This window comes from Corvus brachyrhynchos, unplaced genomic scaffold (genome assembly GCF_000691975.1).
Source record: "Corvus brachyrhynchos isolate BGI_N302 unplaced genomic scaffold, ASM69197v1 scaffold19, whole genome shotgun sequence".
Classification (NCBI taxonomy): Eukaryota; Metazoa; Chordata; class Aves; order Passeriformes; family Corvidae; genus Corvus; species Corvus brachyrhynchos.
The window spans coordinates 215,670-231,906 of NW_008246061.1; the positions used below are offsets into that span (position 1 = coordinate 215,670).

Genomic DNA, 16,237 nt, shown 5'->3' on the forward strand with positions numbered 1-16,237 from the left:
CTCTTTTCAGTCGCTTCCTTGGTGAAAATTAGTGAATCTTGTTCTGTGTCCATGGTCTTGCGTAAGCAGCTGTCCTTCCAGTTGCTGGCTTGTGGTGGATTTGTTTTAGGCTCTCTCCACTGATGAATGAGGATGTGACTTTCAGGTGGAATTTCTCTTTTGTCCTACTGGATTTTTATCAAGAGTCCTGGTAATTCAAGAAGGCCATGGTGTACTCTCTGAAGGTGAGACTGCTGCTGTTTGGTAATTCTAGGAGCTCCAGGCCTTATCTGGAAGGGTTATTAGTTGGCTACTTGCACACAAATGTCTGAGCTCTCGTCAGATTAGAAGTCGAATCCAAAAATGTATCTTTAGCTTGCAGTATAACCAGTGATCCAAAACTGCATGAATCTTCATCGCAGTCCTTCATCCACTCACCTTCTTTGCAGCTGTTTTGATCATGGTCTAAAAATACTGAAATCGGTCAACACTATATAAAATAACTTCCTAAATTTGGTTTGGACCTTGAATTTGTGCCTAGCAAAAGACTCAGTACCTGCTAAAGTAAGAACTAGCTGTGTGCTGTCAGTGAGGCTGCGTTCCTTCCTTAGAGGCTATCTGGTAACATGACCTGACTCTTAAAATCCAAATTACTCTGACTGACCAGCCTCAGACCTCAGGTAAGTTTAAATTTTGTGCATCACAGTCCCTCTGTTACAGTGGTAGCTTGTTTGGAAGTGAGAGGTGGACATGACCAGGATGCTTTTGAGTTCAGGGTTTACTCCAGAGGCCAGTCTAGAGGCAGCAGCTGCTGTGGATGTCCTCAGAGGGGCTTTCGTGGGGCTGTCACGTCTGAGTGAGGGGACAGCAACAGATCCAGCTGTTGGCAGAGTGAACACAAAGTATCTCCGTGATTGGGAACATCTAGGGATGCAGGAAGCAGTGTGGCTGTTGAAAAGAAGGCATTTCTAGTCTGGTGTTTTGGAATGGAGAGAAATCATAAGGTGAGAGAGTTTGATCCTCTGTAGTTTTGTCTAAAACAGAAGGTGCAGGGGGAGAGATGAGATTATTTAAAGTTTGGGGAGGGACAGATGTGGTAAAAGATTACAGAGTTAGTGATGCAGTACTTGAAAATGGAGGCAAGTGCTGTGGGGTGTTGCTTTGTTGCATATTTACTTCCCTTCTTCAAAATGTCCTCAAATTCTTGCAATTTATTTAAATTTGTTTCTCTTCTTCCAGTCTCTTCTGACCTTTAACATTTCTTGGCAAATTTACATTGCATTCATATTAAACTGGGGAATATTTTCCCAAAATAATCTTTCTAATTGTAATCTCTTACTTGCAATCAGCAGTATGTTACATATAATGTACATTTATTGATAGAAGTTATTTCTTCTCATTTGTGTGGATGTTACATATAGTCACATCACTGTTTCAATCACTGGCTGCCTGACTGGTTCCTAGAAAATACAGGGGAATTTCCTACCATGACTCATGTTGGAAGTAGCAGATGCTACATGCTCTCAAGCTGTGTATGGTAGCTCTGGAGTCTCAATAAATTTGAGTGTTAGGGACACAAAAATATATTGGATTACTGTAATAATTACACACTGCTAGTATTTATCCCTTTTTAATGAGGATAGTTAAGCAAAATCCTTATAGGGGTGATGTTGCTTTCTTCCCTTTCTGTCCTCTGGCACTGCTGTGGAAATGTGTTTCTGCTTTGAAATACCAGTTTTACCCTGCTGTCACTGGGAGGTAGCTCCAGTTTTAGTACTTTATAATTCTGAGACACCTTCCCCATATTTTTTCTTTTCCTTTTTTTTTTGGCACCCTTGAAAGTGACCCCTGAGCCACATGTCACTCACAAACAGTTCCAGTCCCTTATCAGCAGCAGATTGTGTCGCTGGCAGTGGGTCTGTGCTCCTGGGGAGTTCCTGGGTACCTGCTGATCCCAGATACAGAAATGAGTCTGCGAGTGTTGTACCATGGCCAGCAGGCTCACAAGGGCCTCTGATCTGTTATGGGGCAGGTTTGCATTCAGTGGGATCACCTTGGATGTGCAATAGCACAGGGAGGAAGGGATTAAGCATGTGCTAGAACTGTGCCCTGCTGGGATGTCCAGCATGCTGGGAGTTGAAGAGACAAGGAGCTGCTGGGCTGGGGGTGCCTGGCGTGAAACACAGCTCCCTCCTGTGTGGAGGAGGAGAGGACAGAGGCAGTTTGAAGGGGTATGGAAGGGAGTGTGGCTCTCCTGCAAGCTGAACTTGCGAGATGAGATACCCAGCTCTGGCTTGTAGAGTCTAGGGATCAGTTCTCATTTCAGCATTATCCAAATAAATCCAACATGCTGCTTCAGCAGCTGATGGGCCTGTTTCTTCCAGTGTGTAAGTCTGGATTCTCATATAGGGACAAATCTTGCCTGGAGGCACATGGTGCTCCAGAGGAGTGCAGTCGTGTCCGGACCCACTTCAAATCCAAGAGATCATTATGTCTTGCCCTTTTCCATAGCTGAGTGAGGGGTGGCTTGCTGAGAGTGAAATTTAAAGCTTTGGGAAGCAGTGGAATGCCAGGCTGTTGGTGTGCAGGGCTCTGTGAGATGCCCTTACCCACCTCCTTTGTGTAGAAGCTGTATATAAGACTTGGGGACACAGGACCGTCTCATGCTTGGGGAACGTTCCCTGAATTTACTCCTTTGGGTGTCCAGGATGTGTGGTATTTGTCTTCCTGATGTGTCTTATGACTATATTTTAACGTGGGGCTTGTCAGTTTGGGAAGGTCACCCATCCTGGTGTTGGGGGCTAATCTGGAAATGAACAGAAGAACGCTGGCTGGGCTTCTCAGCCCCAGATTTTGGGTGGCAGTTCCTTTGTTCAGAAACACTGAATGAGCCATGCATGCCTTCTCTTCTGGGACACTCAGTGAATTAAGTGAGGAAAGATGTAATTACATTGTTACTTGAAGTTTTCCTGGGAAGTGGCGAGTCCTTAAGTGCTTTTCCCACTCTGGTGCCTCCTCGGGATTGTAGAAATGGGCTTGTCCTGTAGTGGCACTGGAGCGAGCAGCAGCTCTCAGCGGGAAACTGCAGTGTTGCATTTGGTCAAGGAGCCAGTTCTGCAAAGCCAGGCCCAGTTGGTGGTTCCCGGCCCCAGACTGGGGTAAGTGGGACAGGGAGGGGGCCCCGTCCCTGCCGTGCCTGGAAAAGAGGAAGCCTGGAGCTGAACCTCGCCGTGCTGCACTTCCCTTGAGAGCAAGATGAGGAGAGGCAGTTCCTCTGCTGGGCTTCATGTATCATTAATGGAGAGTTTAAGCACAGTATATGCTTGCTCTGTAACCTTGCTTTGCTCCTCATATTCTCTGGCAAAGTTTGCTTCTCACCAAAGAAACGTGTAGCTGAGTTTTTCCAACAGTGGCTGCATGCAGCATCATCTCAAGTGGTTGGAAGCTTCTGTGTTTGAGTTTGCAAGATAAAGTCTTTGGTTATTTCTGATATTTTTTTTTCCAAAGTCACATAATACTTAAATTTGGCCAGGCTGGAAATACTCCGTTCTTGTGTGTGTAGTTTGAATACAAATACTCAGTGTTTTTCTCCTGTAGTTACACTTTTGAAAGTGTTGATTCTTTTCAGTATTATGAAGAAAAATCACCAAAATGTATGGTTATTTAGTACAAAAACCCTTAGTAGAATAGTTCAGTGCAGCTTCCCCTGAAGGCTTTCCCTCCTTGGAGGCAACAGCTTTAAAATTATATGTGTAAACTCAGGGTTGCTCTTCTAAGACCATTCTTGTTGTCAGATGTAGTTATACATTTGTACTAGGTACTGATTAGTTAGGAAGACCCATAAAGGAGTTTTTTCCCCCATTCCTCTGGTCTAGAGTATCCTTTTCTAGGAATATATAGAATATGTAGAAGCTCCTATACAGTAATGACTCTGATACAGGTGACTTTCTAAAGTCCCCTGAGCTCCTTTGACATTTCGGGCTGATGTGATCGTAAAGTAAAAGACTGAACTATCATGAATTTATTAGTTAATACTAGAATTTTTCATTCCTTTAATTAGTGGCAGGAAAACATATTTCAGTCATAGAGTGTCTCGGCTGTGCTTAAAATTAACCAGAACAAAATTATGAGCCCTGCAATTGAGAAGCTGTCCACAACTAAAAATATTCCTGCCTTAGACCATGGGATTAGATTTTTTCGTAGTTTTACTACAAATATCCCCTTAGGTTCATTATGCCTTGGATGCTGAATCCATAAAATAGGGCTGTTAATATGTACATGAGGCACCAAGTAGTGCTGGAGACTTTCAAAAACTGGTAGTTCCTTGATTTATTCATAAAGCAGGGAGCATAACTCTTGAAAATTTGATCAGATGCCAGTTCCTTCAGTAGCCACTCGATCCAGAAACCTTTTTATAGCTGTGCTAACATCTCTGAGGACTGTTAGGCTTAATTAATGTTTAAGACTCTTATACAGAACATGTCATGAGAAGGGAAGCTCTTCTAACGAGCATGGGGAGGCAGGCAGGAATTTGGCTTCAGGGAATGGGACTGCAAAGGATGTACCAGCATTTGACTTGAGTAAGTTTGTGTCTATTCTCTCATTTAAAAATATCCTTTCTGTGTTTTTTAGAGAATTACTGTTATTTGGGGTGTTGGCTGTGTGCAGAATCCTTCACATGGACTTTCTTTTAGATATTTAGAAGTATTTTTAGGTTATAAAAAACACAGAATGGCCTTATTTAAAGTGTATATCTGTCACAAAAAGAAGGCTCTTTGCTGTGGTATGAGGATGGCGAAGCCTGATGAAGCAATCCTGAAAATGTTCACTGTCAGGCAAAACACTTTAATTTCTCCCATCTGCAAAACAATATAATATTTATATTCTCTCAAGGGTCAAGTGAGGGGACCATTTCTCCAGGAAACTCAGCATCTTTTCTTGTACATAAACTTGTTATGGATCCAAAAATGAGTGTTTTCTCATGAGCACTGACATCTCCCTGCACAAATACCTTCGGGGCTATGCAGAATATCATCAAACAACAGAAAACCTTTATCCTGTGGGCATGTCTGGTGCTTCTGGGGCTAGAGTGGAGGTGGGTGATATTCTTTATCAGGAGAAAATTGACTTCATCTGTTGACATCTTGCTTAACAAAGGTATCAAAACCCTCAAACCTCATTTCCCTGCTCTCTTTCCTCAACTTCTCCAAAATCTAAGTTACAAAAGGTAAATGGAAAAGAAACTGTAATCACAAGGTAGGAGTGGTTGTATAGGTGTTTGTATATTTTTACCTGGGGAAAAAAAAAGTTGGAGTATTTCAGAAGAATTTGCCTTAATGCTGTGAAGGGTCTGTTTTTGTGGTTTAGAACCCTGTATCTCACATAAATACATTTCTTAGAGGAGCTTAAGCCGAGTATCCATCCCCTAAGCAGGTGACGTTCACATCATGAACTGAGAGGAGAGTGAAGTGTGGAAAAACAGGAGGTTTATCCAGCCCTAGTGGTGGGGAAGGACTCAAGTCTGTCTTAATAGAAAGCAGAACTGGAATAGACTGACGTAAATGACTGATTTTTTTCTGATTTAAGTCCAACAACATCACCTGCAGGGGAAAACACTGTTGGCAGAGATGTTTCTGGTGATGAAAGCTTTACTGTAGTAGTTAAGCTTAGTTGTCTTTAGACAAAAAACTCATGTTTTATTTAATCTCCATTCAGGCTTTTTTTTCCCCCCTAGTTAAAAAGGTAACAAGTAGGACATTGAGATAATATCAGTGAATGAACTATAGATATTTTATTCAGCAAAAATACCATTTTGGTTTCCTCTTAGAAAAGTTTAGGGTGAGATTTAAGAATACGATACTGAAATTCTATTACAGTCTTCAAAGCCTTTAGCATTGCTTTCAAGGCAAGGTTTGCAGGAAAAAAATGTAGTGGAGTAATTTTTAATAGAAAATGGGGAGTTTTTGTCAAAAATCAAGACTTAAAATCAAGGATGCCCAGCCTTGTCTGGTGGTCGTGAGCTTTGGGTTTTTCCCCCTGCAAAGACAGCTTTGCTACAGCAGAGGATGTAAATGAGCAGTTGTGTAATCGGGGCCTTGTCACACAGTCATGTTGGCTAGGAGCTATTTTATCTCAATATCTGTCCAAATAAACAAAGCTTTAAGTGGTCAAGTGATGCCTGAACATCTCTCTCTGGAAAGCACTGGGCTGTAGCTTCTCAAGTGGCTCTGAGAAAGGTGTTTAGATCAAATTAGGCAATTGTGGAACACTGGGATATTTCATGGCTCTGGCCATGGTCAAATGTAGCTGTTTGTCAGTGGAGACCAGTCCTGAGCCAGCCTTGGTGGTGACAGAATCCACAGAGTGCTGCTTGATATTTTGATCAGTGTTTTATCTACAGTAACCATACTTCAAATGGCTCTGATTGCCAGAACATCCTTGGAATAAGTCTGACGGTTCCAAAGAGCCCTAGAAAGCATAACTGGAATTTGTCTGTTAGATGAAAACAAATCTACAGAGAGGAAAAAGTGGTTTTTCTTCTCCTTGCTTCAGAAATTTGCCACAGAAATAGGAAATAGATCAAGAGTTTTTGTTCATTATCTTCAGCTGTCACTCTTGACATTGTTGGAATACACTGAAGTATTGTATCAAATAGAACTATAATGTTTGGCAAGGATAATTTCTTACTAGGAACAATAAATGTGGCTTAAAGCAGTTTTTTTGTTACTTGTCAGGTTAACAACAGGTTTGGAGTGAGATGGTTTGAGCAAGTGTATGTGAAGGAAAGAAAAGAGTGAAGTGAGGAAGGAATGTGCTGGATTGCTGTGGGAGTTTGCCGGGGATTTACTGTCAAATTCTGGATGGAGAGAGAACTGAAGTAAATCCAGAGGGAAATGGTGTGTGGTGCACTTGTGTATGGTTGAGGGGGATGCTGAACTGGGTCTCCTGAAGGATGGGGACAAAACCCTGGGAGGTGCTGCTGGGATTTTTGCCTTGGTCCTGGGCTTGGGCAGCCCATGTGGTCTCACAGAAGTGAATTTTTTCTGTTTTCCACCGCAATTATCAGTTACCTTAGCTCTTCATTCCGAGCCTTGCACTCAGTATTGCAAATCGGTGAATTCATTGATTGAGAAGGTTTTGTTGCTATGATCAGACTAGAAACATGTAATATTTTTATGTCCATCCATATTTTTGGCCATGGCTTCTTGTCATTGCACTTATCCCAACACTCCATTTGCCTGTTTGACTGCCTCTGCATGCTGAGCAGATGTTTTCAGAGAGCTGTCTACAGCAACCCCCAGGTCTTTTTCCTGTGTGGTTACAATTAATTTAAAATTCAGCAATGTGTAGAGTAGCTGAAAATATTACTACTGCTGTCTGTTACCCTATTCTTGTACCAAATGCATTTCATTAGCCCCTGTTCTGCTTGCTGCTGAGATATCTCAGGTCTGAGTCACTCGAGGTAGACCTGGCTGTGTGTGTTTTTAACATAATGATTTATCACCTCTGCTATGAATTAATGTTATCAGTGAGATAAGTGACCAAAACTTTTTTGGTAGTGCTAATTCAATACACACAAATCTGTGTCATTACTCCAGCAGCCCTCTCAAAGATAGAAAACAGCTAAATGGCTTTTTTGGTATTCAGAATAGTAAATTATCATTAGAGCAAAAATAAAGCTCAGTCATATCTTAGAGCAATCTCCACATGGTTCTTCCTGCGCAGTGTTTGCCAGTAAGCCTGGGTTTTTGTTAGCCATTGAACACACATTCTGACATCAGCTGCCAGTTCCTTGGCTTCTCATGCAGAAATAGAGATGCTTCTAAATTATGGTGGCCTTTGCTTTTGCTTTGCTATCCTTTTCATTATATTTTCTTGTTTTAGTGATGTCTCTGGCCTGAATTTCTATTGCCCGTCCCCCCTGCCCTCAAATGCCGTGTCTGTCACTGCCACCCACAGAAGCTCCCCTTTGTCCCTGCTGCCCCCCCTCCCAAGCGCTGTCACTTGGTATTTTTATGCAGTGATCTGATGTGATCTGGGGACTTGACATAGAAGTTGGGCCAGCAATTAGGAAGTTTGACCCTCTCTTCCTGATGGCTTCCTTTCCTGGGCTCTGTGAGTCTTCAGATGTCTCCATCAGGGAGCTCAGTGACCAGAAAATTGAGTTGAAGCTTTGATAATGATTTCTCCAGCTGATAACCCGTGGTGTCTTTTGCAGCATCCGTTTTTCATTTTTGGGAATTCCAAAAGACAGAAATGCACTCACTGTTTGTGCTAAAAGCTTTTCTAGTTGGTTGGAAGGGAACTGCTGCTCGCCTGATTATGTTCATATCATAGCAAATTGCACTGCTAAAGTACTTCATAAAATACTCTGTTTCCATGGTGATCTACCTTCCACTTTTCCTAAAAGGACCCACTAGGTCCTGGGAGACAGACTCTACTTTCTTTGCCTGTGAGAAGATTAGTCACATCCTTTATTTTCCCCTTAGTTCTGCCTTGTTTTCTTTACACCAAGTGCTTTGAGTTTACTGATCATTTTTTTTCTCTCCACCTTTAACATTCTCAGCACATTAAAGCTCATCTGAGGATGTCCCTGTGCACAAGGATGTGGTGCTGAAACTTGCATTTGGAATTTCAAGTGGAAAAATGAAATTTAAGCATAGATTATTTTAAATGAGAATTAAAGTAATTTAAAACTGTGTGGTGATTCTTCAATGCTGCAGTGCTAATTAATAAATTAGAAAAGAGAGAATGCTGAGGGGACAGGTACCTGCCAGGTGGCACATCCTAATCCAGGTGACTTTCTCCTCTTCCCTGCCTCTGCCAATCTCCCTTCAGTGGAACCAAAACTCTGTTTGCCTGAAGAAGGCTCTGACTTGACCTGCAATGTTAAGTTCATTTTAAACATCTGATTCCAGTGCTCGCTGAAGCAAATTTTTGTTTCCCCTCCAGTTCTAATTTAAAATTTTAGATTTTCTGCATTAAAGCAACATTAAGGGCCTTTTCTGACCTGATAAATCCCAAGATGACAAAACTTAAGGCTGAAATCACAGACCTGGACCTCTCAGTTATCCAGTTATTTAAAGAGTCTCTGGGTGCTGCATATTCTCATGTAATGGGAATAATGACATGGTGTGGTAGCTGTAATTTCAGTCTTAACTCAGAAATTTTTTTTCTGCTAAAGCAAAATTTTATTTGTAGTCTTCCTTACCTTTACTCTGGAACTTGTAATGGATATATTTGATAATATATTGAGGTTTTTCTTCCTTATTTTTTCTTCATTTTCTTTTTAAATTTTCTTTTTTTCCCCCCATTGTGTGTGATCCCCATTATACTCTCCTACCTAGAAGGAGCCATTCATCCATCATTCTCAGTTATACTCCTGCCTGAAAACTGGCATCATTCACTGTGGGTTTTCTTGCCATCTCAGCAGTCTGTGTCTTGCTGTTTGGGGGTAGTTTGCTGTATTGTGGCAGGTAGGAATATATTTATTACTTTCTTAACCATGATACTTTGGTACTTCCATGATAACTGTGATAACTTGTGCATGCAATTAATTGTCATAAGGGTGTTAAAATGATCCTGAAGAAGAGGGATCCATGAGGGGGCTGTCTTATAAATACATATGATGACTGATTGAGCCAACTTTAGTTCTTTGTGGGCGTTGAATAAAAGCAGCACATGATCTTTCTTCTTTCCAGACTTTAAGCCATCAGTGCTCTTTTCATAGAGGATAAACACTGTCTTCTTGGACACTGTTATTGGATGATAATAAGGAGATTTTGGATGTTAGCCACTCATATTTCACTTCTGTCTGTGTCCCATAAAAATTGCAAGTTATAAAAGAATAAACTTAGAAAGCCAGTGGGTAAGTCATGTTATATTAATGACTGATATTTCCTTAGCTGGTACCTGCTAGACTATGTCTATCATCCTTTAATAATAGTATTCCCATGTGAAATTGAGTTTTTTTGGTTTTCCCTAATAAGCTTTTTCTTCTTTAGCTCCACTCCTGAAGCAGACTTTGGCACCTGAATGAAACAGGCGTAGCCATTTCTAATGGTACGAGAGTGGAACAAATTCCTGTTATTTATGGTAATGGTTGCAGTTGTACCTATATATTGGTCAGGAGGAGAGCTGGATGTGCTGGAGTCAGAGACACTGAGAGCAGGCCAAGCAGAAATGATAAACTGAAGTAGTCAAAAAGGCCATTTCCTAAAGTGTTATCTCTGGCTGGCACAAAGGAGGCAGGAAGGAAGGAGGGCTGTGAAAGGAGAAGTTGTAGCAGGGAGAGATTCAGGGGCAAAGAAAGGGGGAAGTATAACACAGTGAAAAGGAGGTGTCTTGGGGGACGTATATCATAGAATTGTGGAAAGCCACGTTGGGAATGTGGTGGAAATGTGTTGGCGTGCTATGGCTTTCTCTGCTTCTTAAACCAGCAGCAGTGCGAGGTCAGGATGCCCAAGCCTTTCCCTTTTATCCTTGTATAGGAGGAAGAACATATGCAGCACTGTGCAACTTACTTGCTGTAAAATTGATATTTGGGGTTGTTTTATTAGGGTTGTTTATTAATAGACAGTCATGATGAAGATCCATGGATTTTCTTAGAGTCATGAAGAACATCACACATACCTTCCCCCCTCCCTTCAAAGAGGGAAAAAAAAACGTTAAACCCCTACAATTTGTTTTCTTGTGAGAGGTGTTCTCACCCTGCATGACCAGGGAATGTATTTTTTTTTTCCTCTTCTGTGCACACAGCCCATATCTGTTTCCTTACTTTTTGTAAGGACCTCCTGCATGATTCCTTCTGGCCACTTTTACTGTGATGCAGCTTCCAGAAAATCAGTACCTGAGTTTATGTTCTCTTGCAAAAAGAGAATAAACAGGATTTTTAAATAGAAAACTCCTTTTTCAAAGTCAGATAATGTTATGACAAAGTCCATGTAGCTACACCAGGACACTTACTCATTACCCTGCACTTACATAATGAAATCCCATTTTGCCCCAAATGGTATCACAGGCTTTTCTCATGTAAATATGTTTATGTTCATGTGCCTCTCCTAAAACACAGCTGTTCCCTGACTAGCACACAGTAGCATAATTGTATGTTAACCTCAGGTAGTTAAATCTAACAGTCCCCACAGTTTCTGGCTTTAAGGGACAAACTGGAAGTCAGGCCATCTAAGTTGTGATAAGGAAACTACTTTCAGAACGCAAGGAATTTTATTGTGTTCAGAGTTATTGTAGCAGTTACTTCTTACACTTGAGGAAAACTTGAGATGGAGATGAGGTTTCAGCCTCATTTGATGTTTAAATGACCTGGTGGCCATTGTGGTGGCTTCAGTGTCCCCCATGGGGATCCTACAGCTCTGAGTTGTAATGCAGGTGAGTAGGAGCAGCTCAGATCTCACTGCAGCATTACCCGGGACACTCTGGAAAGCTCTGGGAATAGATTTGTCAGTTGCTGGATGGGTTTTTTGTTTTCTTTTTCTTGATTATGTGGTGGTCAAAATATAAACTCTTTTTAAAAAGCGCCTAAAAATAGCTTTAAGCCACAAAATGGATCCAGCTCTTTGGAAGCCATTACATGAATAGGTAGGAAACTCTGAGTGTGCTGGTGTCTCTTGAGGCTTCCACAAACAAATCCGATGACTTATTTGTGCCTCTGAATAGCACACACAGCATAATACTCATCAATTTATAGTGGTCTGGAGTTTTAAGCAATATGATGAAGAGCCTGATAAAAACGCTAAAGAGAAGAAAAAGATGATGAAAATAGGGAAGCAATTTTCTCCCTTTCATGACCCATCTGTGATGCTTTTTAGAGACGTTTTGGTGAGAAGATCTGATGAAATTCGTATTTCTGTGTATGATGCTATTTGGGCTTATGTACATTAGGGTTTAAAATGATTCATGGATCTTTCCTCCCTTCCAGATGTACTGCTGAATTATTTCAAGTGTGCCATGATGAAATATTATGAAATGTTGTTGCTGGGAGCAGGAAGCCTTTTTTCTTCCCTTTATTTTTAATTAGGCAAGGTTTATTTCATGACTGAAAGTATTTAATCTTGTTAAATAAACCTGAGAAACTCTAATAATGCTCTCTAGATTTTATGATAAAATACAGCTTCTAATCCAAGACATGTTAATTACCCTTAAACTTAACAAGGCATACATATTTCATTGAATTGTTTTAAATTCAACAGGAAAACTATTGGGAAGCAGCATCCAGTGCCTCTTGCTTTTTCATTACAGATCTATTGTGAGAATGATGCTGTTTGACTTCTAAACTAAAGCCCAGGCTGTACCCCATGATTTTGGGTAGCTGTGATTATACATATTTAGCAAAGCAGTGGAATTCCAGAGAACGATTGGGACTATTCCTTTGGGGAGGGCTGGCCTGTGGCTTGACTTCATACTTGTTGAAACATTCCCGATGACTAAAACTGATTGTTTCTTGACTTTAAGCCCATTGATTTTACATTTTTATGGTTTTTTAAAATAAGATTGTCTTATATTTTAAGTTTTAAATAAGTTTGTCTTTTGCTGCATAAATAGTGGTCATAGGGGAGTTATAAATTGAATGTTTCCTTTAAAACTACTGCTCCTCATCAGGAAAAAAGCTGTTTTTGTTAAGGTATTTATCTCCAACAAGCCCTGCAAGTTACTAGCTGGATTTCATACCCCAGGGGCACTGTGCAGTGATGGCCTGGGTCAGAACAGTTGTGATTCAGGGTTTTATTAGCATGAGTAATCTGTGAACTCCATATGACCTGATGCACACATGAGCTCTGGACAGCCCTGAACCCAGTGCAAAGTGCCCGGATGGAATTCCAGGTGCATTGCAGAGCCGAACACACCAAAGGGAAATTCTTGCTCTTCTTTTTAGAAGCTGGAGGTGGTGAAGAGCTGTGGTTGCACCCAGATATTAATAAGAATGCTGTGTGGCATTGACTTGGGTGTTCTGGGAAGTTACTCCTTGGAAAAGCCAAACAATAGAGGTGGTGTTTGAGGAACTGGTGCTGCTGGTGCCACTCGTGTGGTTCTCATGACATTGTCCAGCTCTCCTGGCAGACTGTGTCCTGATTCCTGAGTCTGCTCCTCCTGCTGTGTGCCCTCAGGGAACACTACCCTGATATCTGCAGAGCCTCAAATGCTCAGGAAAATTTCTGTTTCCTGCTAATCATTTTGCTTCAGAGAAATCTGAGGGAAGGATGTGAGAGGACTTGCTGCTTCTAGACCAGAGTGAAATCTTTCATGAGTGTCTTGGAATTGGTGATTAATTTAAGCAGACAAAGGCTGTAGTAGAGGTGCTTTTTGTATGCCCTGTCGGTAGCTTGAGTTTCCGTGCCAGGTATGCGAATATGACTGGTTTAAGCATTAAAATAAGTGAAGTGCCTGGAAAAAACCATGTATGTTGTGTTCACTTAAATCAAGTTAGCTGGGAAAGTAATTCTTAATAATCAGAGAAATGACACTGAACAGCTTAAAAATGTGGAGATTCAAGAGTGTTCTCCAGAAAGGTTATCTAAAATAAAGGGCTGCGTATCCAAGGTCGTGGTCTTCATGTGAGGGACTCAGCCCAGAATGAAGTGTTTGTGTTTGGCCTGGCCAGCCAGCCATGTGTACCAATTAAAGGGAAGGGGAAAAGCTCCAGCTTCTTGAAAACAACACAAAACCCACCCAAATCAAACCAACAAAATCGTGTTAGTTTGTGGGTGAGGACTGCAGGGGAACTTGGGCACCTTCCTTACTTCAGGTTTGAAAGGTTCCTTACACAGGATAGTTATCAGCTGAATTTATCTCAGAATTTCCTTCCTTATGTTGTTTTCCAGATTTTGGAGAGACTGAAGTGATGAAAGGGGGCTCTGTGCTTTCCATTCTTGGGAAAATAATTCTGGTGTGAATTTATTCCCCTCAAAATAGTCATCTAAAAATGGGTACATGAACCATGTCATGTTGCTCCTCCTCCGAGTGGAATCTGATGCTGGTCCACCCTGTTTCCTGTAGTTTGTTTTTCTGCATGAAGTGGAAAACTTTGTCCTTGTTTTGGGAAGTACCCTAGTGTAGTTAGGAACTAAAATTAATTTTCTGCATTTCTGGGCATATTTGAAACAGCTCTATGGTGCTGTGAGATGCAAGTCAAACTGTGTTTTTACAAGCCACATACTTTGAGTTCTCAAGTTTGTCTTATTGACAGACATAATTTTAGATCCATGGATTATTTGGGAATGTGGGTAGTTTAGCTCCTCTTAAAGGTGCTTCCAGTTATGTTTTGTTCTTTCTTTTATATTCGGGTCAAGGCGTTTTCTGTTGTTACTAATAAAGCACCTGGAAGTTGTAACTGGTAGGGGGGAATCTTTGTGCAGACACCTGTAGCAAAAGCAGTTAATTCATGGTTTTTAAATGGGAGGGTTGCTTAGCATTGAGGAAACTCTGCTGTCTGAACAAAATGCTCATCTCCCAAGCCCTCAAAATCTTGAGTCACTTGTCACTCCCAGTGTGATTAATGATGCTTCCTTTTGAGGTCTTCAGGACATGCAGAGTCTCAAATGCTGCTTTACAAGGATGGAAAGCAGAAATCAGGCTTCTAATAGAAATTTTCTTGCTGTGTCAATTCAGCACTTTGGTAATGAAAAGAACCTGCTCAAATTGACCATACCTTGAACTTGAGTTTTTTTTTTTGGAATGGCACTTGACTCTTACAGTGCTCTGCCTTGATTTAAACAATTTTTGGTTCAGTCTACGCATTCAGAGAAGGGAGTTGTGATGTTAAGGATTTGTGACCTTGCCAGCCTAAATGGAAGTGGTGTGATGTGCATCTGTGGTGTTTTACACTGCCAATACCCAAATTGTATATCTGGTGCTGTGGTGGTGTCAGTGCACAGGGTTCTCAGTGTTTGTGGCACTGTGGGATCGGTATGGATCATTCTCTGATCATGTTCAATCAACAGGACTCAGGTTGCTGCTGATGCACTTTCCATCCTAAGTTTTTTGATGTTCATTACTGGAAAATAATAGTCCTGCTGAGCAGATTTACTGAGAATATTTATTTGCATCACTACTCATGTCTGCCCTAATTGGAAAATGACATTATTATTTAGGGCTTAACTCTAAGTATTAACATTTAGCTTCCCATTGTAAATACCTTAAATACTGGAGCTGCACAGGCTTTATTAATGGCAGAGAGGTTCATTTGACTGGAGATGGATAAATTGTTTTCTCTGTCAGTTTGTTTTTATTGTTTTAAAGCCAGATGGATTTTTCTGTTGGCTGAAGAATGCCAGACCTGAAATACTGCATTCTTTGCCCTGTCTGCAGGTCTGTAGTAAATATAGCACCTGTAGGTGAGGCCAATCAGCTGAAAATGAATAATCATTTCATTCATTTGGCTTTTGTTTATACTTGAGATTTTTTTTATTTTTAAGCAAAACATTGCAGAACCTTTTTTTGGTGCTCTTCAAATAGCCTTTTAGCACCTCAGTAGTATTGGCCTGTGGTGAGATAAAGTAACAAAAATAACATTTTTGGTAATGCTAGCTATTAGCAGGAAGATTTCTGCTCATCTATTTTTTCCCTAATAAAGGAGAGGATGAGTTAATGTGTCATTAAATCAGGTGCCTATTAATTCAGATTTTGGCAGTGTAACTATTGCAGTACGCTTAACTTGGAAGCATTTGTACTGTGCATGTAGCTACATTTTCCATGAGTTCAGGCTGATTCCCAGCTCTCCCTGTGTCCCACTCCCCTGGGGGACGGCGGTGGCTCTTTGGGGGTGTTCCTACAGCCATGGGAGTGGGTGGCTGCAGTGGGCGACATCCCTCACTGTGACCTGATTTCAGCTGATGGGTCTCACTGGTTGGCACTCCTATCCCATCTTTTCATTGCTCATACTCTCCCTGGTGGAATTCAGCAGTGTTTGACTTACTAATGCCCAAGACTTTCCCTGGAATCTCGTGTGTCATCAGGTAGAACACAGGGAATCAAGTAATGGACACTTTGTCAGCTTCTCACGGAATCATGGAATGATTTGGGTTGGAAGGGACCTTAAAGCCCATCCAGTTCCACTCCCCTGCCATGGGCAGGGATCCCTTCTGCTATCCCAGGTTGCTCCAAGCCCCATCCAGCCTGGCCTTGGACACTTCCAGGGATGGGGATTTTTTCTGAGCTTTGTCCTTTTTATAAATGATCTAAAAAGCCTGGGCTGAGAGGAAACTTCCTGTGCCCTAGCAAGCTTAAGAGTCTTTATAAAACAAAA

The 16,237-nt window shown here is 41.3% G+C and overlaps 1 protein-coding gene across 4 annotated transcripts in view; it reads left to right on the top strand.

The window, feature by feature from the left end:
- The window catches only part of TAOK3 (TAO kinase 3), a 74,681-nt gene that overhangs the window by 15,222 nt on the left and 43,222 nt on the right, over window positions 1-16,237 (top strand). The window lies entirely within an intron of this gene.